This window comes from Scyliorhinus torazame, chromosome 12, assembly GCF_047496885.1.
Source record: "Scyliorhinus torazame isolate Kashiwa2021f chromosome 12, sScyTor2.1, whole genome shotgun sequence".
In the NCBI taxonomy this organism is placed as follows: domain Eukaryota; kingdom Metazoa; phylum Chordata; class Chondrichthyes; order Carcharhiniformes; family Scyliorhinidae; genus Scyliorhinus; species Scyliorhinus torazame.
In genome coordinates, this window is record NC_092718.1 from 55,076,249 (window position 1) to 55,102,155 (window position 25,907).

Genomic DNA, 25,907 nt, shown 5'->3' on the forward strand with positions numbered 1-25,907 from the left:
AAAAGCACCTTTCCTCGCCTGGTGAAGGCCATAATTGCTGATATCACCATATCCATGACCTTAGCTTTCCTGTTCACTGGATGCAGGTTGATACAATGCCCCTGTTGTTTTCAGGCACATAGTCAGACTGTAATAATACACAATTGTTATAACTCTGTCCATGATAAGTTGCAGATCCTTTTTGTTGTGCATTTCAAGTGCAAACTGAAGGTCATACACTCTTTGCTGATCTTGATAGAAATGTCAGGTGTGCTCCAGATGGAGAACTTGCCAGTTGTTTGAAATCTGATGCTCGCAACCTTATTCAGATCTTTTGTGCCATTATTTATCACTCCTTCAAAACAGAGACTAAAATGGCCCGAGCATAAGAATATTGCACCACCTGACCCCCATATATCAAGTTCAATGGTTCGGAAAGGGTGGTGGCATTTCACCTATTTTGCCCATGCAGCATATATCATCAAGTAGCTCATTGAATCCAAAGGTGAATTGCAGTTTTCCCATTCCAGTCTGGTGTTTGTTAGGTCAATGAAGATGTCGTAGGATCTATTGTAAACAAGGACATTTGAGCTATTTTGTTTTAAGTGTAGTTGTAAATATCAGCAAATCCCAATCGATGGTCAATGAAGTGAAGTACTTTGAAGTAGGATTTCAGCCAATGGCGTATCCTTCAGAGGAACTCAACTCTTTAGGGTGGGATTTAGCAGCCACGCGAGCCACGGGCGCAAATCCATTCTGCCTTGTAGCTACAGGAATGTCACTGACAACACCACCTGGTATTCCCGGCTCTGCCTTTGCATCTCCAGCAGCTTCGGGATGAATGTGGCCAGAGGCACGGCACTTGGCTGGGGCACAGCTGAGCCCTTGGATCTAGCAGGCCTCCGACTGCCCGATCCCTGGGACATTCCACCTCCACCTGATGTGCATCAGAAGCTGTGTTGTGCTCACAGATAGTGACCCTGAAACCTGCCTAGTAAGTTTGTCCACCAAGGTGCGCGTCTCTGCGATGGTGGATGCTGCGGGTAATAGCTGTGATGCTTCATCTGTGTCCTCCTCCAAGATCTCCTCCGAGGTCATGTTGAGTGTGGGTGGTGGGATACTGCTGGTGGACTGGCCAGGCTCTTTGATTGATTATTCTGCAAGGTAAGGGACATGGTTTTAGTACATGGCCGCGTCAAAGGTTTGGAGGACAGAGAACTCACTTAAGACGGGTCATCAGGATGTAGGTTCAATGGCTCCTCATTTTTCTCTCACAGGCCCACCTCACGCTCAGCGCAGGCCTCCTCCTGCTCACCCCCTGTGCCTTCTATGGCCCTCTCCTTGTATGGGTTAGGATCCCCAGTTCGGGCATCCCACCACCCATTTTCTTTCACCCACGGCGGTTTTGGGCAAGTTTCTCCTGCAGGAACACAATTGGCGATAATGTGAGCTTGGCGCCTGGTGGGTCAGAGGTCGATGACACCTGGCAAGTATGAACACTGCACCAGAGCAAGGAGGGGTTGTGATGAGACATGCTGATGCTCGATCAATAACTCCAGAAGCGAGATTGGATGACAATTGAAGGCTTTATTGGACTAGATGTTTCCCCCAGCAGCTCAGGTACAGAATGCAGCTGCTAGGGAGACACAGGCTCTTATACTCCGCCTTACTGGGCGGAACCAGCAGGCAGGCTTCACCAATGATATTGCTGTCTCAGGTACCTCCCACACCAATGATCTTACAGCATCAACCTGGGTACCGTAATACCCTTAATACCGACTACCACATTCACCCCCTGTTAAAAAAAAGGGTCCAGCAGGGGTGGTGGTCTCACGTTATAAAGTGGTAGAGATTGAGGTTATGGTGGTACTCGGTATACATTAGTACAGTGATTTGCCTCGTCGCATGTCGCAACTATTTACAGTATTTATTTACATTCAAAAGGAAGCAATTAGTCGATCAGGGGCCCTGGGCGTACTCTGCAATCGTCGGAATTTTGGCGGTGATGCAGGCATCGTCTCGGGCATCCGTGGCTCCGGGAGCATGGCTTCGGCTTCTTCGGCAGCTCCATCACCCCTATATGGGACCGGTGGGAGGACCGATCCACCTGGGAAAGGGGCGGCTGAGGGGTGCGCCAGAGAGCGCCAAGTCCTGTAGGGAGACCGTATCCTGTCGGCCGTCGGGGTACGCCACGTAGGCGTATTGAGGGTTAGCGTGAAGGAGGTGGACCCTCTTGACCAATGGGTCCGACTTGTGCACCCTCACGTGTTTGCGGAGCAGGATGGGTCCAGGAACTGCTAGCCAGGTTGGGAGCGAGGTCCCGGAGGAGGACTTCCTAGGGAAGACAAGGAGACGTTCGTGAGGTGTTTGGTTGGCCGTGGTACACAGCAGTGATCGGATGGAGTGGAGAGCATCCGGAAGGACCTCCTGCCAGCAGGAGACTGGGAGATTCCTGGACCGTAGGGCCAGTAGGACGGCCTTCCAGACCGTTCTGTTCTCCCTCTTTACCTGTCCGTTTTCCCGGGGGTTGTAACTGGTTGTCCTACTCGAAGCAATGCCCTTGCTGAGCAGGAATTGACGCAGCTCGTCGCTCATACAGGAGGACCCCCTATCGCTGTGTATGTAGGCGGGGAAACCGAACAGTGTAAAGATACTGTGGAGGGCTTTTATGATGGTGGCTGCGGTCATTTCGGGGCAGGGAATGGCGAATGGGAACCGGAAGCACTCGTCAATCACGTTCAGGAAGTATGTGTTACGGTCGGTGGAGGGGAGGGGCCCTTTGAAGTCCATACTGAGGCGTTCAAAGGGATGGGAAGCCTTTATCAGGTGCACTTTCTCTGGCCTGTAGAAGTGCGGCTTGCACTCCGCGCAGATTTGGCAGTTCCTGGTAGCGGTCCTGACCTCCTCGATGGAGTAGGGCATGTTGCGGGTCTTAATGAAATGGAAGAATCGAGTGACCCTCCAGGTGGCTGAGGTCCTCGTGGAGGGCCCGGAGTCGGTCCACTTGTCCGTTGGCACACGTGCCGCGGGATAGGGCATCGGAAGGCTCGTTTAGCTTCCCGGGACGATACAAGGTCTCATAGTTGTCGGTGGAGAACTCGATCCTCCACCATAAGATCTTATCGTTCTTTATCTTGCCCCGTTGTGCATTATCGAACATGAAAGCAACCGACCGTTGGTCAGTGAGGAGCGTGAATCTCCTGCCGGCCAGGTAATGCCTCCAGTGCCGCACAGCTTCTACTATGGCCTGGGCCTCCTTTTCAACTGAGGAATGGCGGATTTCTGAAGCATGGAGGGTGCGTGAGAAGAAGGCCACGGGTCTGCCTGCTTGGTTGAGGGTGGCCGCCAGAGCTACGTCGGACGCGTCGCTCTCGACTTGGAAGGGAAAGGATTCATCGATTGCGTGCATCGTGGCCTTTGCAATGTCCGCTTTGATGCAGCTGAAGGCCTGGCGGGCCTCTGCCGACAGGGGGAAAACCGTGGACTGGGTTAGCGGACAGGCCTTGTCCGCATAGTTGGGGACACACTGGGAATAATATGAAAAAAATCCCAGGTAGTGTTTCAGGGCCTTGGAGCAGTGGGGGAGGGGAAACTCCATGAGGGGGTGCATGCGTTCGGGATCTGGGCCTATAACTCCATCATGCACTACGTAGCCGAGGATGGCTAGATGGTCAGTGCTGAACACGCATTTGGCCTTGTTGTAGGTTAGATTAAGGATTTTTGTGGGATGGAGGAATTTTCGGAGGTTTGTGTCGTGGTCCTGCTGGTCGTGGCCGCAGATCGTGACGTTACTGAGGTACGGAAACGTGGCCCGCAAACCGTACCAGTCAGCCATTCGGTCCATCTCCCGTTGGAAGACCGAGACTCCATTTGTGACACCAAAGGGAACCCTTAGGAAGTGGCAGAGCTGCCCATCTGCTTTGTATGCAGTGTATTTGTGGTCGCTAGGGCGGATGAGGAGCTGGTGGTAGGCGGATTTTAGATCCACCATGGAAAAGACCTTGTATTGTGCAATATGATTGACCAAATCAGATATGCAGGGGAGGAGGTACGCGTTGAGCTGTGTATGGTAAACCACTGTGTTCTGATATTAGAGGTTGTATGGTAGAACCTGCACTACAGGTTCACCTGTGGCCCCTGCATGCTAGCTCCGCCCGGGAGGCGGGTTATAAATATGCGTGGCCTCCAGCTCGCAGCCATTTTACCAGCTGCTGTGGGAGGCCACATATCTGGGGCGAGATTCTCCGACACCCCGCCGGGTCGGAGAATCGCCGGTGGCTGGCGTGAATCCCGCCCCCGCCGGTTGCCGAATTCTCCACCACCGGAGATTCGGCGGGGGCGGGAATCGCGCCGCGCCAGTTGGCGGGCCCCCCCCCCCCGCGATTCTCTGGCTCCGATGGGCCGAAGTCCCGCCGCTAAAATGCCTGTCCCGCCGGCGTAGATTAAACCACCTACCTTACCAGCGGGACAAGGCGGCGCGGGCGGGCTCCGGGGTCCTGGGGGCGGGGCAGGACGATCTGGCCCCGGGGGGTGCCCCCACGGTGGCCTGGCCCGCGATCAGGGCCCACCGATCCGCGGGCGGGCCTGTGCCGTGGGGGCACTCTTTGCCTTCCGCCTTCGCCACAGTCTCCACCATGGCGGAGGCGGAAGAGACTCCCTCCACTGCGCAATCGCGGGAATGCAGTCAGTGGACGCTGACGCTCCCGCGCATGCGCCGCCCAGAGATGTCATTTCCACGCCAGCTGGCGGGGCACCAAAGGCCTTTTCCGCCAGCTGGCGGGGCGGAAATTCGTCCGGCGCGGGCCTAGCCCCTTAAGGTTGGGGCTCGGCCCCCAAACATGCGGAGCATTCCGCACCTTTGGGGCAGCGCAATGCCCGACTGATTTGCGCCGTTTTGGGCGCCAGTTGGCGGACAACGCGCCATTTCTGGAGAATTTCGCCCCTGATACTAATAAAGCCTCAGTTTGGATTCAACTTCGTCTCCAGTCAAATTGATCATGCCTCACTGCGTATACCTGTTGATGGTCTGGCTATAATCAATGACCATCCTATGTTTCTCCCCGGTCTTTACAACCACTACTTGAGCTCTCCAGGGACTGTTGCTCGCCTCGATAATGCATTCCTTCAGTAACCGCTGTACTTCCGACCTAATGAAGGTCCGGTCCTGGGCACTGTACCGTCTGCTCCTGGTGGCGACGGGTTTGCAATCTGGGGTGAGGTTCGCAAAAAGGGAAGGCTGATCGACCTTGAGGGTCGTGAGGCTGCAGACAGTGAGGGGGGTATAGGGCCGTCGAATATAAAGTTAAACTCTGGAGGTTACATTGGAAGTTTAATCCTAGGAGCGTGGCAGCGCAGAGGTGAGGGAGGACGTAGAGGCGGAAATTTTTTAATTCCCTTCCCTGGACCGTGAGGTTCGCTATGCAGAACCCTTTGATCTCTACAGAGTGAGACCCGGAGGCCAGGGAGATTTTTGGTTAACTGGGTGGATGGGAAGAGAACGGCGCCTTACCGTGTTGGGGAGTATGAAGCTCTCTGTGCTCCCGGATTCGGTCAGGCTGGATGTTTTGTGCCCATTGATGAGCACGGTTGTCGTCGCGGTCGAGAGCGTTCGGGGCCAAGACTGGTCCAAGGTCACCGAGGCAAGTCGCGGCAAAAGTTGGAGCTTTTCCTCGGGCGGTGTGTGGTCATCCGAGTCGGGGTCCTGAGACTCCAGCCAAGATGGCGGCGCCCACGGGTCGCAAATGGCTGGGGGTGGGCAAGATGGCGGCGCCCATCCATCGCACGTGATCCCTGGGGAACAAGATGGCGGCGCCCGGGGCCCGCACATGGCTCTGCAAAAGGAAGATTGTGGCGCCCGCTGGCCGCACGTGGCTCGTGGAGAGATTTGGGGTGGCGGTCCCGGTTCGCCCCTGGAGACCGCGGCGACTGCCCAGGCCTGGCATACCGCCACGAAATGGCCCTTTTTGCCGCACCCTTTGCAGGTGGAGGAGCGGGCCGGGCAGCGCTGCCGGGGGTGCTTGGCTTGCCCACAAAAATAGCAGCTGGGCCCTCCGGGGTTGCCTGGTAGTGATGCAGCACAAGCTTGTGGGTGGATGGGGGATGCATCAGAGTCAGCCGCGGGTGGGTTTCATGCTGCCCAAGGGGCTGCCATGCGGTCGGGGATGACCGCGCGGGCGTTTCGGGAGGCCACATCCAGGGGGCTAGCAAGGGCCTGCGCCTCCTTGAGGTCTAGTTTCTCTTTTTCTAGCAGCCGCTGGCGGATTTGGGAGGACAGCATACCTGCAACGAATGCGACCCGGATCAAACGTTCTGTGTGGTCACTGGCTGAAACTTGCGGGCAGTCACAGTTCCTACCTAACACCAGGAGCGCACGGTAGAATTCCTCCAGCGATTTCCCCGGGGATTTGTCACCTCGTCGCTAGCAGATGTCGGGCGTAGACCTGGTTTACAGGGCGAATACAATGTCCTTTTAGCAGGGTCATTACGGCCTCGAAATCGTCCGCATCCTCGATGAGGGTGTAGATCTCTGGGCTCACCCTCGAATGGAGAACTTGCAGTTTCTGGTCCTCCGTAGGTGCAGTCGTGGCCGTCCTGAGGTACCCTTTGAAGCACGCCAGCCAGTGTTTGAAGATTGCCGCCGAGTTTGCCGCGTGGGGGCTGAGTTGCAGACACTCCGGCTTGATTCGGAGCTCCATTCTTTAAAATCTAGTCCAATAAATTGATGCTCGATCAATAACTCCAGAAGTGAGATTGGATGACAATTGAAGGCTTTATTGGACTAGATGTTTCCCCCAGCAGCGCAGGTACAGACTGCAGCTGCGAGGGAGACACAGACTCTTATACTCCGCCTTACGGGGCGGAATTAGCAGGCAGGCTTCACCAATGATAGTTCTGTCTCAGGTACCTCCCACACCAATGATCTTACAGCATCAACCTGGGTACCATAATACCCTTAATACCGACTACCACACATGCATGGACGTAGTTTGAGGATGAAGTGGGAGATCGGGTTCTGGGGCCTTGCAAGTTGGCAGCATGAGAGATCGAGATGACATTCCGGAGGTAACAGAGGGTTGGGTGCAGAGAGGAGACAAGGAGCACTCACCCTGGCTCATCGGTGTTGGTCATTCATCTTTTCTCTGCATTACACACCCGTCCTCTTGGTCAGGCTGCTGTCGCTGACCAGTATTGCCACCTTCACCCAGATGGGATTTGTCAGCTTGCCAGAGTGCCTCCTGCAAGCCGGAGGGTATATTGTAGCCCGCCGCTCCTCCACGGCATCCAGCAATCAGCTGAGGTCCCCCTCTGTAAATCTAGGAACTGGTTTCCTTGCTGCCATCATCCTGGCTTGAATGAGAGCAAGTGCTGTGGAGTTGTTTAAATGGAGCACCTGCTTCACCAAAGTGTTCAGATGATCCCCAGGCTGGCCGAATCAGGTGCTTTGTGCCACATATTTGGCGTTTTTTTCAAAGTGCCTGAAAATTGTGTACCTGATCACATCGCCAGGACCGATGGGAATTACACCGAATCTCTCGCCGAAATGACATTTTTGTCATTTTCTCGAAAAATCCCATCCCTTCTCTTTTGTTTTTTTAAAAAACAAAATTTAGAGTAGCCAATTCTTTTGTGCAATTAAGGGGCAAAATTAGCGTGGCCAATTCACCTACTCTGCACATCATGTGGGATTGAGACCCGCGCAGACACAGGGAGAATGTGCAAACTCCACACGGACAGTGAACCGGGACCGGGATCTAACCCGGGTCCTCATTGCCGTGAGGCAGCAGTGCTAACCACTGTGCCACAGTGCCGCCCCCTCTTAATTTTACTTATTTAGCCAATTCCTTTTTGAAGGACGTGAATTGTACTCAATAGGGAAAAATCTGCAGTCCCTTTAGCAGTTGGCAAATTTATGTGTCTGAAGTTAATAAGAAATTGATTATATTGCAATGTTTGAAAAGCTGAGGTAATCCAGATATAAGGTGCATGAACATTATTAAAATCCAAAATACTGCTCAGAGAAGTTTTAGTTGACTAATAGCTCCATAACGCAAGGAATTAGGATCATGGATTTGAGCTTATTGTGAACCCATGGTCTGAAAACACCTGACATTTATACAACAGCTCTAATGTTGTGAAATGTCCAAAAGTACTTCACAAGAGCATTATGAAACAGAGGTTTGATGCCAAACCACACAAGGAACAATTAGGACAAAAAGAGATGTGTTCAAGGGAATGTCTTAAAGAAACAATGAGGCTGGAATTTCCCAGAACCCTCCCCATGGTGGGTTCTCCCACGGCAGAGCCAGCTTTCCATTAGCCGCCAGCGAGATCTTCCAGTCCTGCCAATGTCAATGGCTATGTGCCTGGCTCACCGGTCCCACCATTAGAGAACCTGCAGCAGGTGTCAACTACTGCGGGACCAGAAGATCCTGCCAGTGGGACAGGCTGGAAAATCCTGTCATGAGGGATGGAGAGGCAGAGGATTTTAGGAAGGGAATTCCAGAGCTTAAGGCTCGGTCGCCGATGGTGACGTGATTAAAATGAGGAATTATCACGAGTCCAGAGTTGGAGGAATACAGAGACCTTGGAGAATAATAGGACTGGAGAAGTTTACTGAACTAAGAGGTGTCATGATATCCATATTAACATATCATGTGCAATCACACACACACACTGATGGACAGGTAGATAGACCAACCAACACACACACAACATCACAGCCAATCACCAGTGAGAGCACATGCACTATAAAACAGGGAACACCACAGTTCCCGCTCATTCTACCAGGAGATAGCTCAGAGCACAGAGCTCACAGCGTGCCACTCAGACATACACCATGTGCTGAGTGCCTCACAAAGATAGTGCTAGGGCTGGGTCCACAGGTTAGCTGGTGAAGTACGAACCACAGCCAGAAGTTAATAGTTATTATTGTACAGAATAATAAAACAGAGTTGTACCATCCACAACCGTGTTGGTTCGTTTGTGGATCGCAACACCCAACACGACAGGAGGGAGCAAGGCTTGGAAGGGATTTGAAAATGTGGAGGAGAATTTTAAAATTGGAGCCAAGGTAGATCAGCAATGGGTGATGGGTAAATGAATCTCGGTGTGAATTAGGACGCAGGATTTCAAATGAATTTAAGTTTATGAAGGATGGAAAATGGGAAGATGACCAGGAAAGCTTTGGAATAATCAAGGCTGGAGAAATCACAGGCATTCATGAGAGTTTCTACACTAGCGGCTGAGTTGGGCAATGTTACAGATGTGTAAAGAGGCAGTCTTTGTGTGGCGAGGGTGAGGGTATGTGTGATTGACTTTCAGCTCTGTCCCTGTTACAGGTTTCTCGAAAAGTTTTAACCCGTGTCTGCAACTTAATCGGTTTCTGTAAACCGGCTGGCGAATTGATAGTCATCCTCCATTCTCTGTTGCCTTCCGGTAGCATGACCTGGATCCAATGATTAACCATGACCAAATTATATTACTTGCTAAAGAATGCAAAGATGCCCATTGCATTGTCTGTTAACTGGAAAGGTAGCAGATATCACTATACAAAACTGCTGTAGCTTAGTTAGCATCTCAACTTTGAATCAGGAAGCTGTGGGTTCAGATCCCACTCCAGAGATCTGAGCGCCACGCACACTGTGGTCAAACCCCAGAGTTAGTACTGTTGATTGCCATCTTTCAAATGAGGCATAAACTGAGGTTCACTCGATTGATCCCGGGTACGGAGGGATTTTCTTATGAGGAGAGGTTGAGTAGGTCGGACCTGTACTCATTAGAGTTTGGAAGAATGAGCGGTGGCCTTATTGAGACATACAGGATTCTCAGGGGGTTTGACAGGGTAGGTGCTGAGAGGATGTTTCCTTTTGTGGGAGAGTCTAGGACCAGAGGACATCATCTCAGAGTAAGGAGTTGCCCATTTAAGACAGAGATGAGGAGGAATTTCTTCTCTCAGAGAGGAGCAGATCTGTGGAATTCTTTACTGCAGTGAGTTGTAGAGGTTGGGTTGTTAAGTATGTTCATGGCTGAGATAGACAGATTTTTAATCAATAAGGGAGTCAAGGGTTGTGGGGATAAGGCGAGAAGGTGGAGTTTTATTTTTATAAATTTAGAATACCCAATTCATTTTTTCCAATTATGGGGCAATTTAGCGTGGTCAATCCACCTGTCCTGCACATCCTTGGGTTATGGGAGAGAAACCCACGTAAACACGGGGAGAATGTACAAACTCCACACGGACAGTGACCCAGGGCCGGGATCGAACCTGGGACCTCGGTGCCATGAGGCAGAAGTGCTAACCGCTGCGTCACCGTGCTGCCCGAGAAGGTGGAGTTGAGGATCATAACAGATCAGCCGTGATTTCATTGGATGGTAGAGTGGATGCGATGGGCTGAATGGTCCAGATTGACACAGGTAACTGAAAGACTGGCATGGTAAATAGAAGTAACCTTTGCAATCAATATTTCTGCTCCTGTACGTTATGGCCTTTCCCTCTCAGGTAAACATAAAAGATCCTGTGGCATTTTGAATAGGAACAGGGGAGTTATTCCTGGCGTCCTGGCCAACATTACGCCGTCATTAAAACATCATTAAAATAGACTATCCGGACATTGTTATATTGCTGTGCACAATGGGGAAAGTACATCACAAGGATGTAATTGGTTCCTAAGGGTTTTGGTCCGTCCTGAGGTCACGAGAGGAGTTGTATAAATGCAAAACCGTTTGTTAAAGGTGTGATGGGCAGTAGAGGGATTTCTATATCACTGTTCCTCAAATGCATTTTGCGGCTGCCTCGTCCCCCACATCCTCCTGAGACTCCCAGAGGTGATGTGTTTGCAGTCAAAGGTATGCAACATGTAGCACCACTACCATGATCCTCAAGAGCCAAATCTACATTGCAGCACGCTTCCAGATTGACACAGGCACCTGAGAGACTGATATGGTAAATAGAAGTAACCTTTGCAATCATATCATTATAGAATTATAGAATTCCTGCAGTGCAGAAGGAGGCCATTCGACCCATCAAGTGCACACCGACCATCCGAAAGAATATCACATCTAGGCCCACTGCCCCATATGTTGCAGATTAAATACATCTTGAATTACAAAGGAATGCAACAAAAGTATATGGGAAGCACAAAACTGTTGGCACATCTCACGTGTTTGAATACCTTCATTAAATAAAATACATTTTTTATCTCATCGATTTAGTTGCTGTGTATAATCAATAGAACCAAGTCTTGCATTTATATAGCACCTTTTATGACCTCAGTACAGCCCCAAAGCAATGCACAATGAAGTGCAGTCATTGTCACAGTGTAAGAAAAATGAGAAACAATTTTCTGCACAGAAAGGATCCACAAACAGCATGGCGATAATAACCAAAACTGTTTTAGAGACTTTGGTTCTGGGATACACATTGGCCAGAGGTGAACTCAACTGCTTTTCTTCAAGCCATGCCACGGGATCTTGAGCCTTTCATGTGGGCATCACTGCCTAGGCCAGGATTTGTTGCCCATCCACAATTGACGCGTGTTGGCGGTGAACCCAGTGGGGACACTAGTGGCTGAATGAGTTTTAAGGCTCAACAATTCCCTTGGGAAAGGGGACAGCTGGTGTCAGCAACCATGACTGCAGAGTCTCAATGTCACCTCCCAGGTGGCAGCAGCTAGACTGGGAAATAAGTCACAACTGCCCCCGGTAAAGTTTGCATTTGATCTGTGTATATTCTCTTCAGACTTCTGCGTTGCGCTCAGTGAACCTGGATTCCTGCTCTGCAGCAATGTGAATAGGAATGAGGTGGTAATGACCGTTTCACTTGCCAGCCCGAAAATAAGCATCCATTTGTCAACAGCGCACTGTTATAAATATAGGAAACATGGCAGCTAATTTATTTGTGCACATTAATCTCCCAGAGACAACAATGCAATAATGGCCAGAAAAGGTATGGAAATTTGGATATGAACATGGCAGCAGACTTAATGGCATGGATTAATCTCCTCCCTCCCAATGCTGGCTCGCAGTTAGCATTAGAAAATTAGGCAGACACCAGTGGAAAACCTAAGCTACAGTTCGTGGTTGGGCATGAAAAGGAACATAGCATCTTAGACACAATGTTGATGATGATCAATGCTAGTTGGGCAGCACAATGGCACAGTGATTAGCACCGCTGTCTCCCAGCATCAAGGACCTGGGTTCAATTCTGACCTTGTGTCACTGTCTGTGTCGAGTTTTCACGTTCTTCCCGTGTCTGTGTGGGTTTCCTCGGGTGCTCTGGTTTCCTCTCACAGTCCAAAGATGTGTAGATTAGGTGGATTGGCCATGCTAATTCGCCCCTTAGTGTCCGAAGGTTAGATGGGGTTTCAGGGTTACGGGGATCGGACGGGGGAGTGGTCCTAGGTGGGATGGTCTTTTGGTGGGTTGGTACAGACTCGATGGGATGAAAGACCACCCTCTGCACTGTAGGGATTCTATGATGCGGAGTAGAACACAATGGGTTATTGTTATGACCAGGTGAGAAAGGGGGAATTGGCTCCCCTGGAGTCAACCTCCTCAGTTGGTCAGAACAAAGGTTTAAGTTTCTTGTTCACGAGGATATGCCTTTTCTGAATCCAAGTGTATTTAACTATTTAAGCTGTGAACAATAAAAGCCAATTAAACAAAGCATTCTTGAGGCGAAATAAGAACAAATTTATGAACCGCTAAATTCAAAAAAATAAATAAAAACGCAACGTCACATACACAGGCTTCAGAAATAAGGGAAGGTAGAGTTCAATAAAAAATGTTAAAAGAATATACAATTAAGTGCTCTTTGAGGCATAGATTTTGGAACATTGTGGCCAATCTGGATGAACTGGTTTTGTGGAAGTGGTTAGATGGAAAAGATGTTGCAATTATTACAAGATCCCAGTATGCTGGTAGATTTCTAGTAATGTTGGTTTCTGAATTGGATAATACACTTGTTATAAACGAGAGAGAGAGAGAGAGAAAGAGCCAGCTTTCAGCCTCTTTCCTCGGCTGAAAGCTTCCTTGCAAATCTCTTTGCAGTGGCTACAGCCTGGTCTGTTATACTTCACCCATTGTGTATTTCCAAGGGATTTGGGTGTCTCTGTCTGTGGCAGCCATTGTTTCAATGTCCAGCACTTTGCCTTTGAATGTCTCTCCCTTAGAAAGTTGGTGGTTTCGATGGGTGTCAAAATGATTGGAAATGTCTCTCTTTTCATTCTCCCCTGGGGGGGGCAACTTATTTGTTTTCCACCTTCACATTGGCATTGCATTTTTAAGTAGCTTGTTCTGTATCATTTCAAATTGCAGCATTTTCAGTCAGTTAAAAGTGGAAGGTGTGTTTTAAAAAACAAAGGGGAGTAGCCTTGTGACATTTTAAGGATATTTACCAATTTGAAATTCAAACAGTTTCTGCCAAGGAAAATAATCAAAATGTTAATACATTGACAGATTAATGAATGATGGGTAATGGCCAGATTTCCGATATTACAACAAAACCTTAATTTATATAGGCGGGAATTCTCCGGCTGTTCGCTGGTGACAGGACTGGTCCCACTGGCAACGCTACTCCGTCAATGGATTTCCCGGCGGTGTGGGGTGACTCCAATGGGGATTCCCATTGACAAGCGGTGGGAGCAGTGAATCCCGCTGCCAGCAAACGGCACGTCACCTCCTGCGGCTGGGAGGCCGTAGAGTGTCAGCCGTAATATTTTTAGCGTATGTACTTCATCGGAGCCTTATTAAATAAATGTTGACAAGACAGATGACCAAAACCTTTGTCAGGGAGATAGGTTTCAAATCCTCTGGTAGGAACTTTCCAGTCATTTACGCTGATGGGATTTTCTGGTCCTGCCAAAGTCCCTTCCAACGGGCCGCCCCCCCCCCCCCCCACCCCGCCCCCCCCCTCCCCCCCCACCCTCCCGTGGGTTCCTGGAGCAAGGGGTCCATTCAATGGGAAACCCCCATTGGCAAAGGCAGGACCAGAAGATCCCGTCGCCGGGCAACTGGTGGGTTGTGTGGAAATTCCTGCCCTCTATGTCACTACTATTACCTGAAGGTTTAGCTGAGGGAGCTGAGGAGCTTCGGCTTCTTGGTGGGGTGAGCTTTTGCAAGGATAGGAGGAAGTGGATAATGTCTCCAAGCAAGCCAGTATGGATGTATGTGGCCGAGAAACTGAGCAGCACCATTGTGATCCCTCCAACTTGGAGTGAGGGAGTCAAGAGCATCCAGGACCTCAGGTGCGCTGGCAGGCAAGTGGCACAACACTTTTGGGTGGCAAGCCTCACTCTCTGACTTAACCAGTGTTTCATCTTGAGTTCGGAGTCCATATGGGGTTTCTTTAGGGCTTATCTGTTCCCCTAAAAATGCTACTGTAGACTGTTATTCTTGTTTATTTACAGATCTATTTGCATCTCAAGCGCTTCCAGGGTTCCAGGTTCGATTGCCGGCTTGGGTCACTGTCTGTGCGGAGTCTTCACTTTCTCCCCGTAGCTGCGTGTGTTTCCTCCGGGTGCTCCGGTTTCCTCCCACAGGCCAAACATGTGCAGGTTACGTGGATTAGATATGCTAAATTGCTTTCCAAGAGCCGGTGCAGACTCGATTGGCCGAATAGCCTCCTTCTGCACTGTAAATTCTATGATTCTATAATTCTGATATTTCCCTGGTCCATCTCAATTCTATAAGACCTCTGTTGTGGAGTTCTTTCTATTACGATGAAGTCTTTCTGTTGATCTCGTATCCCCACTCGTATCCCCACTCCCTCGCCAGACTGTAGCACAATCAAGTCTTGTGTCTGTGCCTGAAGTTGAAATGATGAACTTGACCATCTCTTTGTTGCTTCCCATGCTTCCTAATCTCCTCATGATCTTCTGAGGCAATGTCAGGTTGTGTGTTTGTTGTGGAGCTAGATATTGTGTTCACAGGCCTCTTCCCATCAATCGTTCTCATGGCGAGAACTCATTTTTTAATGATGCAGTTATGTAGTCAAGCAGGGCTAAGTCAATATCATCATTCTTTTTCATCCGTTCCTTGATTATTCAAAATCTACTTTCCGCTTCTCCATCCTGTCGTGATCTTTACATAGGTATGTACAGAAGGGGCTGATGGATAATGGAAAGACCACTAGGGGGCAGAACTGGCGTGTATAAAAGCGGGACGCAAGCAGCCCTCTGGTCTCTTTGGCTGATTTGACTGTGAGGAGAACAGAGGCAGAAATTTAGCTCAGGGCTGCTAGTGTGGTCAGGCCTAGTGGTAGAGCATAGAAAAGTTGTAACCTTTCTACTAGTACAGTTCTTAAAGTAAGACCTCACACAGTTATTTAAGTTGTGTTGCTCAATAAACCTTCTGTAAAGCTTCTGGACGACTTTGAGAATCCTTCCAAAGCCTCTACTGTAACTGAGTTGAGTAGCACAGATTACCTGCTTTACAGGTAACAAAACATGGTACCAGATTGGCTTTAATCGGACAGTGCTAGATAGATTAGGTTAGAGACCAGAAAGAACCAAAACAAGCAGCACAAGTAATGGGCCGACGCTCGACTGTGGAAGACTTCGCAGCATTTTGATTCCAAACAACCTACCGAAGCGATGGACCACACGCCACTTCCAGAGTTGCTGAAAACTACTGGTAATTTAAATAGTAACTGGAAAATGTATAAACAGCAGCTTCAAATATACATGGCAGCTACTGCCCTAAATGCAGCCACCGACGAGAGAAAGATTGGAATATTACTCTCATTGGCAGGCCGGCAAGCTGTAGACATTTATAACTCTTTTATGTATGGTGACAATGAAGATAAAACTAGCTTTCAAGTGATAATGGCAAAATTTGATGAACACTGTAAATCACAATCAAATGAAATCATGGAACGATTTAACCTGCGTGACAGATTCCCCAAAAACGGGGATACTATCTCCAATTTTGTCACAGATCTCCACTTGCTAGCACAAAGTTGTAACTATGCTGATGTAACAGACGCCATCATCAGGGATCAATTTATGGTCTCTCATAATGCAGCATTAATGCAGCAAAATGATTTAACTTTAAAAACTACCATTGCAAAATGTTTACAGCAAGAGCAGAAAAAAACAGCAGTACCTGGAGGTTCTTGAAAAAAAAAACATGGATAAAGTACTCTACAAGGTAGAAGATGTTAAAATGGTGGCTTCTCCTCACAGGCTTTCTTTTCCGGCTGCTGGCGCCCATTACAGCATGTCTGCACATGGGCGCAGTCAGGAGAAACGCGATCACGCATGATCCCGGTATGCGCATGTGCAGGAAGCTGCGCATGCGCAGTATGTAAAGTACCGACCCCAGCCAGAAAAGCGAGTCGCGCATGCGCGATCGCTGCCGACGCGTGACATCATGGACGTCATGACGTGCTACCACTGTGGCACCGCCCATTTAAAAGGGAAATGTCCTGCACTAGGGAAAAGGTATTTAAAGTGCTCCAAGATGAATCATTTTGTCAGTCCACAGCCAAATATTACTCTCCAATGCAAAGACATAGAAACTTCAAGGTTCGCACAGTAGATGCAATGGACACTCAAAGACACCTGAAGAAAGCTTTTCCGACCATGAAGAGTTCCACTCCTGGGAGAACACATACGGCGTTGGAATCATAAACGTCACAGAGGAACCGCACGAGCTGACCACACAGCCTCAATACGTGCATACCATTGAATCCACAAACGAATGGAGTGCCATGGTGCAAGTGAACAACTCCCCAATTACGTTCAACCTTGACACGGGAGCATCCGTGAACTTGATGACAGCAAAGATCTTGCATCCATCCCAGGGACACACAAGATGATACCAGCTGCATGCAAGTTAACAGACTACAATGGCAACCAGATCACCTCGAGGGGATCATGCCACCTACAAGTAGTTCATAAGAAAGTCACAAAAGGACTACGTTTTGAGATTGTGGACGACAAAAGAAGGTCACTGTTAGGTGCTCAAGCCAGCAAGGATTTGCGGCTGATACAAAGGATTTTCATGAACACGGTTGACTCATCACGACTGGCCGATGCCATCCAGTTGCTTCTCAGTGAATATCCTGATGTCTTTTGTGGCATGGGTACGTTACCCTACAAGTACAAAATCCTGCTCAAAGACGATGCAACACCGGTCATTCATGCACCAAGGAGGGTACCAGCTCCGTTGCAGGACAAGCTAAAAGCAGAACTCCAACGCCTCCAAACTCAAGGCATCATATCACAGGTCCCACAGCCGACTGACTGGGTCAGTTCGTTGGTATGTGTCAAGAAGCCGTCCGGTGAACTCAGAATCTCTTTAGATCCCAAAGACTAGAACAAAAACATTCGAAGGGAGCACTACCCTATCCCCAAGCGAGAGGAGATAACGAGCAAAATGGTGAAAGCTCGCATATTCACCAAACTTGATGCCTCACAAGGCTTCTGGCAGATGCAGCTTGATGATTCCAGCTGACTGCTGTGTACCTTCAACACACCGTTTGGACGGTATTGTTATAATCGTATGCCTTTCGGGATTATCTCTGCATCCAAAATATTTCACAGAATTATGGAGCAGATGACAGAAGGCATTGAAGGCGTCCGTGTATATGTTGATGACATCATAATATGGTCAACGACAGAGGAAGACCACATTGCTCGGTTAAAACAAGTCTTCCAAAGAATCCACCAATTTGGGCTGAAGCTCAACCAAGTCAAGTGCACCTTCGCTCGTTCTTGTCTGACCTTCCTGGGTGACACGATATCAGAGCACGGGGTGAAGCTGGACTCTGAGAAGGTCGCGGCAATTCAGAGCATGCAGCGGCCACGTGACAAGAAAGCTCAGGTTTCTTGGATTCATCAAATTCCTAGGCAAGTTCATATCGAAGCTAGCAGCACGGACGACAGCATTACGAAATGTGATAAGAAAGGACACAGAGTTTGACTGGACTCCACACCATCAAGACGAGTGGGTGGATCTGAAGCACCAATTGATGGCAGCTCCGACGCTGGCATTCTTTGACCCAGCAAAACCCACAAAGATCTCCACCGACGCCAGTCAACATGGAATTGGTGCGGTGCTACTTCAACAGAATGACCAGTCGGACTGGGTTCCAGTGGCTTACACATCTCGAGCGATGACCGCCACCGAGTGCAGGTATGCACAGATAGAGAAGGAGTGCCTGGGATTGATCACGGGTATAACAAAATTCCACCACTATCATAGAATTTTCATAGACTTTACAGTGCAGAAGGAGGCCATTCGGCCCATCGAGTCTGCACCGGCTCTTGGAAAGAGCACCCTACCCAAGGTTAACACCTCCACCCTATCCCCATAACCCCATAACCCAGTAACCCCACCCAACACTAAAGGCAATTTTGGACACTAAGGGCAATTTATCATGGCCAATCCACCTAACCTGCACATCATTGGACTGTGGGAGGAAACCGGAGCACCCGGAGGAAACCCACGCACACACGGGGAGGATGTGCAGACTCCGCACAGACAGTGACCCAAGCCGGAATCAAACCTGGGACCCTGGAGCTGTGAAGCAATTGTGCTACCCAAAATGCTACCGTGCTGCTATGTGTATGGTCTTCCCTCATTTCTAGTGGAGACTGATCATAGGCCACTTGTCAACATTATCAACAAAGATCTCAATGACATGACGCCACGCCTACAACGCATGATGATGAATTTGCGGAGGTACGACTTCATACTGGTCTATACTCCTGGGAAGGACCTAATAATAGCTGACACCTTATCTCGAGCCATTGATACTGACAGTCTACCTCCGGCTTTCATTAATGATGTAGAAGCTCATGCACAGTGGTGCAGGGAGTCACTTCCGGCAACGGATGAGAGGCTGCAGCAAATTCGTCAGGCGACACGGGAAGATGCGACCCTGTTCCAGGTCATGCACAACCTTCAGCATGGCTGGCCGAGAGGGCGGTGCCCACAGTTCCAAAACGTCCAAACTGAACTGTCCGTAGTGGATGGCATCATATTGCGAAATTACAGAATCGTCATTCCACTGGCGCTCTGGGCGGACATGCTCCCCAGGATTTATGAGGGGCATCTTGGTGTCGAGAAGTGCAAAAGAGGAGCACGGCAATCCGTGTACTGGCCTGGGATAAACGAGGACATAACAAACATGGTGCTCACATGTGACACGTGTCAAAAACATTGACCGGCACTATGCAAGGAGCCACTCCGACAGCATGAGATGGCTACGTCACCGTAGGACAAAGCTGGTATTGATTTGTTTCATTCCATGGGTCGACACTATGTTCTTCTCATCGATTATTACTCCAACTTTCCGGAAGTAATGGAACTCCTGGATCTCACATCGGCGTCAGTTATCAAAGACTGCAAGGAAATCTTCTCGAGGCATGGCATCCCACAGACAGTCATGTCCGACAATGGTCCTTGCTTTGCAAGCTGGGAGTGGTTGGAATTCTCAAAAAAATACAACTTCAAGCAGGTGACTTTGAGCCCACACTTTCCTCAATCGAACGGCAGGCTGGAGAAAGATGGACACATTATTAAGCAACTGATCAGCAAGGCCGCTGACTCGAAGTCCGACATACACTTGGCTCTATTGTCATATCGTTCATCGTCTTTGAGCTCTGGGCTGTCACCGGCTCAAATGCTCTTCAATCGAGATATGAGAACAACGTTACCGGCGTTACACTTCGCCAATCCAGATCACTCGCCAGTCCTGGACAAGATGCGTCACCAATGTCACGGCCAAAAGCAGCACGATGACCGGCATGAAAAAGTGCTGCATCCGTTAGCGAACAGCGACATGGTTAGATTGCAACACCCTGGTGGAGGTTGGTCTAACATGGCGATGGTGCTCCGCCAATTATCGCCACGATCGTACGTTGTGAAGTCTGATGATGGTATACTGTTTCGATGCAATCGGCGAGACCTGCTGAAGGTTCCACCTCATCAACTTGTATTTCCGACGTTAGATCTGCAGGACTCTATCATGCGACATCCCGGGACACCAGCAGTTGGTGTCCAAACGGACATAAAAACCTCTGGGTCTCCATGCCCACTCAGGAGGTCTACCCGAATCAGACGTGCACCCAACCGTCTGAACTTGTGAACATGAACTGATACAATCATTGCTCTGTTCTGTATTTGTGCATGAAACTATCTGTGTTTGATTTTTTTTAGTTACAGCCCTGCAACTATGAAAAATAAAAGTGAAAAAGAGGGATGTAGTGATCTTTACATGGGTATGTACAGAAGGGGCTGATGGGTAATGGAAAGACCACTAGGGGGCAGCACTGGCGTGTATAAAAGCAGGACGCAAGCAGCCCTCTGGTCTCTTTGGCTGATTTGACTGTGAGGAGAACAGAGGCAGAAATTTAGCTCAGGGCTGCTAGTGTGGTCAGGCCTAGTTGTAGAGCATAGAAAACCTTTCTACTAGTACAGTTCTTAAAGTAAGAACTCATGCAGTTATTTAAGTTGTGTTGCTCAATAAACCTTCTGTAAAGCTTCTGGACGACGTTGAGCCTTCTTCCAAAGCCTCTACTGTAACTGAGTTGAGTAGCACAGATTACCTGCTTTACAGGTAACAAAACACATCCAACTGTGGATGTCTAGGTGAACTAGACAAATACATGCAACTATATTCTTACTCAAAGTTTTGGAACAGCTTGTTAACAAACTGAGGTCCATTGTCCGACTGCACAATATCTGGGATGCCATGATGATTCTTCTTAGCAATGTAATGACTGCCTTCACTGTGATACATGCAATGAAAGCTTCTCGCTTCAAATCATGTGGAGTAGTAATCAATGACTGTGATGCAAACTTTGCCTTCAAACTCAAATAAATCCATTCCCAGATGCTGTCGTGGCCGTGAAGGAAAAGTAAATGATGGAAGTGACTCACTCTGCTGTTGACTATTCACTGCGAATGCAAGGCAATTTGCAGTTAACTCTTCAATGAAGTGACTGATGCATTGGCCACCAAACTGACTGCTGGGCTCAGCATTTCCCTATCCTTGAGTGACTTCGGTAGATTTTCTGGAGAATGTCACGTTTAAGTGTTTTAGGGATTCATATGTAAGAACATACTGAATAGGAGCAGGAGTAGGCCACTCGGCCCCTCGAGCCTGTTCTTCCAATCAATAAGACCATGGCTGATGCGATTGTAACCTCACCCTTAAATTCCTGATTACTCCCAATAACCTTTCACCCCCATTGTTAATTGAGAATCAATTCAGATCTGCCTTAAAAATATTCAAAGACTGCTTCCATTGCCTTCTGAGGAAGAAAGTTCCAAAGATTCATGACACTCTGAGAGAAAGATGTCTCCTCATCTCTGTCTTAAATGAGCGGGCCCTAATTTTTAAGCAGTGATCCCTAGTTCTGGATTCTCTGACAAGAGGAACCATCCTCTCCACATCCACCCTGTTAAGATCCCTCAGGATCTTAAAGGTTTCGATCAAGTCATCTCTTCTAAATTCCAATGGATATAAGCCTAACCTGTCTAGCGTATCCTCACAAGACAACCTGCCCATTACTGTTATTAGTCTTCTAAAATGTCTCTGAACTTCTTCTAACATTGTTCCTCACAATCATTTCCCTCACAATAAATTATAGCATTCTAATAACTTTCCAAGTACTTGCTCTACCTGTATGCCAACCTTTTGTGATTCATGCACTAGGACACCCAGATTCCTCGGAATCTCAGACCATTCCACTCTCTCACCGTTTAAATATTGGCCCGTAACTTGCAAGTATCAGCAGAAAGCCACGGCCCGCCGATACTGGAAGAGAAATGATCGCACTTAACTTGCTGGCTCCAACGGCAATCTCGAGCCTCCAGCGGGACAGTCTGCGCAGGCTCCAATGTGGCACAGTTTTGATGTAGCCATTCCCCTTCCCTGCAGATTTATATTGAAGGCAACAGGCAAAAAGTTTCACAAGTCTTTTAAGGGTATGTAAAAGTTTTAAAAAACTTTTTTTTGCTCTTTCTTTTATACAGTCATTGCTGTTGTTATTGGTTTTTTTTAAAGTAATTTTTAATTTTATTTTTTATGATTAAAGGGGATTATTATTTACAAGTGAACATAGGTTTTGTTATTTGTTTTAAATCTGTGAAACTGTTTAAATTAGCGCTATATTATTATATAACTTCACGTGTGACACGCTTAAAAGTGTTTGTATGTTTTACTTCAGATTATGGTCAGAAGATTTTAAAAGCGCCCCAGAGTCTTGAGCTGTCACTGTCCTTGTAACATCTGATATTTTTTTGATTTGTGTTTATAGAATCAGATAATCAGTACAGTACAGAAGAAAGCCATTCAGCCCATCGAGTCTGCATCAACTCTCCGAAAGAGCACCCTACCCAGACCCACTCCCCTACCCTATCCTCGCAACACCACCTCACCTTTGGACACTAAGGGGCAATTTAGTATGGCCGATCCACCTAACCTGCACATTTCTGGATTGTGGGAGAAAACCAAAGCACCCAGAGGAAACCCATGCAGACAGGGGGAGAAAGTGCAAACTCAACACGGTGACCCAAGGTCCGAATTGAACAGGTCCCTGGCACTGTGAGGCAGCAGTGCTAACCAGTGTGCCACCATGTTACTTCATTATTATGTTTTTGCCTTGTTGACTTCAATTATCTTATTCATTTAGAATTATCTCATAATTAAATGTTGTCTTTTGATGCTTCAGTAAGCCATTTGTTCAAGCTTACAAAGTTTAATGGGAAACATTTATTAACAAACATAATGTTTTAAACACAAAATTTTGATGGCATGTTAACTTATGATTCAGAGTTGCTGGCTGGCATTTCCTTTGATAACTACCACAACTTTTCCAAACACTTTGCAATAAAATATATCCTTTCATTTTAACACAACTATCAATAAAATATATTTTTTTACTTGGTTCTGTGTCTTTCTGTAAATAGGAGGAAGGGGAGGAGGGAGTGAGTATAGGAGGGAGGCATGGGAGGGAGGGCAGGAGGGAGGGGGAGGCGGAAGGGAGGCAGGAGGGAGGGAGGGGAGGGAAGAAGAGAGGATTCAATGTACAAATGTAGCAGCTGCCAGGTGAACTTCCGGTATCTTTGAAAATCAGGCCTTATTAACCCTTTCCAAATCACAGCCGCAGCCTGACCAGTGGCATCCCTGAACCAAGATTGGTCCATGTAGTACATGATTAGCTTCTGGTTGGCTAGGTGAGGCATGTACAGTGCGTGGTCATCTCCTGATGCCCATTCTTCCAGGGTGGGAAGCATTATTAGCTCATTGTCTCAAACTTTGCGTATTTTGTGTGAATTACGAATTAAATCAGACACTTATATTGTCTGTAAGTCTTGTTGCTTAGATCAGTTTTTAAATGTCTGTCTGCGTTTTGAATGGTCTCCTGCTGGGTGCTATATTTTACCATGGCTATTGTGTTTTGAATAGATACTTTTAGGACAGACTAAAAGCTATTTATAATTTTAAACAAAGCAATATCAACATTGTAGCCACCTAAATTGGCCAACTCCCGATTTAAAATGACGAACAGCAAAGGCTGATGGGAAAGTCAGCCAACATAGACAGAAACCAGCAGCTGCAGGTTTAGAACATAGAACAATACAGCGCAGTAGAGGCCCTTCGGCCCACGATGTTGCACCGAAACAAAAGCCATCTAACCTAATAGAACATCGAACGATACAGCGCAGTACAGGCCCTTCGGCCCACGATGTTGCACCAAAACAAAAGCCATCTAACCTAATAGAACATAGAACGATACAGTGCAGTACAGGCCCTTCGGCCCACAATGTTGCACCAAAACAAAAGCCATCTAACCTAATAGAACATTTTGCTGTGTATTCACCTCTGCAAAGGCCAGACAACATCAATACCAGCGACCATCACCATAACAATGTAGCAGCCATCTGCATACTGATGAGCAATCCCCGGGAACAATAAGTAACATTTTGGACACACAAAGCAAAGCCAGACTCCTCGGCGCCAGCAGGAGCCAACACAAAGGAGGTGAATGAGCACCTCAAGACCGCCCATCGATCAGGGAACCGCTCCAGTATTGGAGAAAGTGAACCAAGCGATTGGGACAAAGTCCAATCACTTGGGACCAGGTACAGGGTCCTCCCCGAAAGGCGGGAAGCCCCTGGGGACTACAAGCGTTAAGCCCCAAGTTCAAATCGGGCTCTCTTCAGCTCTTATAATCAGTTTTAACAGTAAGCATGTATTTGGCCCAATAATGGTGTCTTCTGGTTCTGTGTAATGTACAGAGTTGCAATGACTTCTTTAACATTTTACCTTAATCTTGCCAAGTGTTGGCTTATTACTTTTAATATTGTTCCTACTGGATCTTGCAACTGGATAGAGGATGACTGTAATGTGTTTCTTTTTAAGCCATTTAACGTCAGATAATATAGAAACACTTGCACTCGTATCTAGCCTGAAACCTGTTGAGTGACCATCAACTTTCAATTTAATGCTCCAACAATCATTTTCTATTTCATTAACTTCTTCCAAGAACTTTACTTCCACTTCTTGGGTTTTACTTGGGCTCGTTATCTCTTTCCTCCTATGAGCTATATAGGAACTTTGGACCTGTAGACCAGGAGTTTCCAAACTAGATTCCTTCCTTCAGGGATTATGGGGGGAGGGGATTGGTTGCGAGAGGAGCCAGGATTGGGGGGGGGGGGGGGGCAAGAGGAACTGGGGCTGGGGGGATGGAGGAGCCTGAGAGGAGCTGGGGCGGGGGGAGGGATATGCCTCAAGAGACTGGGCTGCAGGGGGGACCTGAGAAGATGGTGAGTGGGTGAGGGTGAGTGTGGGTGAGACTGAGTGGGTGACAGTGGATGAGAATGAAAGTGGGTGAGGGAGTGTGTGAGAGTGGGTGAGGGCAAGAGTGGGTGAGGATGAGAGTGGGTGACAGTGGGTGAGAATGAAAGTGGGAGAGGATGAGGGAGTGTGTGAGAGTGGGTGAGGGCAAGAGTGGGTGAGGATGAGAATGGGTGAGAATGAGAGTGGGTAGGGAGAGAGTGGGTAGGGAGAGAGTGGGTAGGGAGAGAGTGGGTGTGAATGAGAGTGGATAAGGATGAGAGTGGGTGAGAATGAGAGTGGGTGAGGATGAGAATGGATGAGGGTGATGGAGTGAGTGAGAGTGGGTGAGAGTGGGTTAGGATGAGAGTGGGTGAGAGTGGCTGAGGGTGAGAGTGGGTGAGGGCGAGTGTGGGTGAGAATAGGAGTGGGTGAGGATGAGAATGGATGAGGGTGATGGAGTGAGTGAGGGTGAATAAGAGTGGGTTAGGGTGAGAGTGGGTGAGTGTGGCTGAGGGCGAGAGTGGGTGAGAATGGCTGAGAGTGGGTGAGGGTGAGTGTGGATGAGACTGAGAGTGGGTGACAGTGGCTGAGAATGAAAGTCAGCACCCCAATTGTCCCAGCATGCTCCCTCCCGTTTACTCTTACTGTCAGTTCTTGACTTCAGGAATTTATAAAGGACAAACTTAACAGACACAGGCTTTTAGGCTCAACCACAAACATTTTTATTAACAGGTTAAAACACTCCTAATTCCTAAGACAAGGGGCACGATTCCCCTTCAGCTGATGGAAGATGTACTCTGCAAAGTAACCTCTCATCTGGCCCTGTCTGCAGTGCCTCAGTGTAAGCAATCAAAATCTTCACAGCTTACCCATTTCACTGAGGGAGCTCCTGCTACCGTGCTCCCACCATCCCCAAACTGTGGGTTGGGGACACTGCGTGGGACTGATCCCCGTTGGGAAAGGGGGAATCCATGCACAAATTCCCTCTTAATTGCCTGCTAAGCGACTCAAATTCGCTTCCCACATCACCTATGGTTGTTCCTGACTTTACTTCCAGTCCACCCTTGGCAAAGATGGAAGGAAACAAGATACCACCTCAATGGGCACTAGTTTTCCCGGCCACCCCCACATCCAA

The 25,907-nt window shown here is 48.3% G+C and overlaps 1 long non-coding RNA gene across 1 annotated transcript in view; it reads left to right on the forward strand.

The window, feature by feature from the left end:
• Positions 1-22,838, forward strand: part of LOC140387178 (uncharacterized) — a 157,203-nt gene extending 134,365 nt beyond the window's left edge. Inside the window, exon 3 of the long non-coding RNA XR_011933768.1 lies at positions 22,248-22,838. This is a non-coding gene — a long non-coding RNA (uncharacterized lncRNA). The remainder of the gene's footprint in view (positions 1-22,247) is intronic.
• The last annotated feature ends 3,069 nt before the right edge of the window (positions 22,839-25,907 follow it).